Below are 2,651 nucleotides of genomic sequence, written 5' to 3' on the forward strand. Positions count from 1 at the left end.
GAGGGAAAGGAGGGGCGGGCGGGCGGGGAAAGAGGTCAAACGGTCCCTCTCGGCTTCAATCCAAGCCGGGCAAGGCGTGCGTGCACCCGTTTCTAAAGACCCCGCGGGCGCTCAATTTCCCTTTCTCGCCTCGCCAAGCCCGCTACTTCCACGAGTGCGCGGGGTTTATCTTTTTTTTTCTTCCGCTGTTCTCGACTCCAAGCGCGCAATACGCGCGTGTTCTGTCTCTCTCACGCACACACAAGCTTTTTTTTGGGGGGGGGGGGAGATTCCACAGTTGTCAATTCCCCCACCCAAAAAAAAAAACGCTACCTGCTGGAAACGCAACCTTCCCGCACCTGCCATGTAACAGCTCAGGCATCTCCGTGACCGGGCTTTTTGGCGTCTATTTTTGAGGGCTTTGAAAACTGACGAAAGGCGATGGGGTCAACCTGAGCTTGCCCTCATTGGAATCACGCCACGCGTGTCTTAGTAACACTGAAAAAAAAGGATTAGCCGCTTCCGATCTCTTTAGTGAGGGGTTTGGAGAGTGGGGGTGGAAGAAGCTCGAAGTGAGGCGGGGAGAGAACAGGGCGCCAAAGGGAAAGAAACGCTCGTCGTGCTCCGGCCAGGGTACCAGGCTAGGAATCGGATCAATATTGGCTCCAGGCTGTGTCAGCGCGCACGCATAGGCAGCCATTGCCTGAATATCAACAGCTCCCCTCCATTGTTTACACTTTTATTGAAGGCGTGTGGTCTTCTTCACTGCCTTGGATGAAAATAAGTTCTGAAGAACTTGAAAGTTTTATGTTAGGCAAAGGTGACCTCGATGAGTTCTCTAATAAATGTAGCCAGATTCAACAGACTGTCTTTGCACTCCACTCTGTTGATAAATAATGAAACACAGCAAAAAGTGCTCTGATCAACAGGAAGTAGGAAAACAAATAGTAGGCCCTGTAGATGATTTCAGCAGATGTGTACTGTTATAGCAAGGGGAATATCTAGTTGGTGTATGAAAAGGTATCTACAACAAAACCAAAGAGCTCTTCCCACAATATCTTAAGTCCATACTCCTAGAGGGAATAATCTTATTTTAGCTCCTAAATTGTTAAGAATGTAGTTTTTACAAAAGTTTGTAGAAAAAAAAATACCATGTTATAATGAATAATAAGGGAAGTAGCATCCACCATACATAAGTAGAATAATCTAGACATATTTAAATTGCATTTTATTTACTTATCACAATACACTAATAATATATAAAATAAAGAGTTAAACAGTAAAATATATTCACTAGGTGATAAAACAAAAATGTTCTTGCTTATAAAGGTGACTTTGAATCTGTTCAATTAGTTTTTCATCTAATATTCATAAAAAAATTATTTGACTTTTGAACAATTTTGAACAATTAGGAGTAATGTCAGTTTCAAAATATTATTTGTAATAGAAATACACTATATTGCATTTTAATAAGTCATCAATTTGGTATTTTTTCAATCTAAGTAGAAAATAAAATTGTCAAAATAGTGTTTCCGGAATGCAATGGGAGATTCATAGATGTGGATAGGAAGAAAAATGTGCAGTCAAAGCAGAATAACTTATATAACTTATTTTCTTAAATCCCACTTGGTTTATATTTCTTTCCTGATATGAACTGCCAGGAGTCTTGCAGATTTTGTTGACACAAAGTAGTTGAGATCACACAAGACACTAAATCACAAAGACATTAATGAATGTTTATTGTAATAAAACTTCCTTTGTTGGGCAAATGTCTTGGTTGGTTAAGAATGAATTTTGCTCCTTTCATTTCTCCACATGTAAATTACCTATTTAACCTTCCTTTTATTAGTAGGACTTTCATTTAAAAATGCTTAAGATTAATTTTATGCTTAGGACTGAGCAGCACAATCTAATCATAGTTTGAAAAAATCAAGAGTCTGTAATAAACAAAATAATTGTGGCTTGTTCAGTCAATTTATCAGGGTTTTTTTTAACCTTTGTTTGTCCCAGTATCAAAAAAAAAAAGGTTAGATCAGGAAAAAAAAATTAAATCAGAATTCTGAGTTCACTGCAATAAGGCAAGCTTGGAATAAGCAGGTTTCATAAAACAAAAAAAAAATTGTTTCAATTTTTTTTTTCTGGGAAAGGGTTCATATGTCATGATAAAACAACAACTAAGTATATACAATATTAATATGAATCAGACCAGTGTTCGCACCAAATCATGTATTTCCTTTAAAGTTTCTTCAGACTACTTTTTAAAGAATGACATGATAGTATATGGCAATGGAAACTTTTTATTTTTAATTTATTTGATTACTAGTTGAAAAGAGAACAGCTATGAAACAGATTGTATCTTTTGAACAGGCAAGAACATAACAGCATTTTGCAAATTAAGAGAAAACAAGCAAGAGAATGTTCCAAGCCATCAGGGGAATGACAGCGAATTGCTAATCCAGCAGTGTGATTTGCATGTCAAATTTACTAAGACGATTTCCAATAAGATGTGGTGGACTTTATTCTTCTCGCGAATGTGGGATCTGCTAAATAGCAGCTTTCTCCTACTTGACACAATGGCTTAGACTTCCAATATCATAATCTGTATGGTCCAAATTTTGGAAATGGCAGTGGAAAGACTTTTACACATCCAACATTAAGCTGCAATGTGAAAC

The 2,651-nt window shown here is 37.6% G+C and overlaps 1 protein-coding gene across 1 annotated transcript in view; it reads right to left on the reverse strand.

The window, feature by feature from the left end:
* Window positions 1-2,258: 2,258 nt before the first annotated feature.
* CTSD (cathepsin D) overlaps window positions 2,259-2,651 on the reverse strand; it is a 34,020-nt gene continuing 33,627 nt past the window's right edge. The window contains exon 9 of the mRNA XM_014067655.2: window positions 2,259-2,651. This exon is cut by the window's right edge and continues 1,540 nt beyond it. The gene's annotated coding sequence lies outside the window, so the exon portion shown is untranslated.

This window comes from Thamnophis sirtalis, unplaced genomic scaffold (assembly GCF_051295495.1).
Source record: "Thamnophis sirtalis isolate CommonGarterSnake01/CBP01778 unplaced genomic scaffold, rThaSir2_p1.2 scaffold_1, whole genome shotgun sequence".
NCBI classification, from domain to species: domain Eukaryota; kingdom Metazoa; phylum Chordata; class Lepidosauria; order Squamata; family Natricidae; genus Thamnophis; species Thamnophis sirtalis.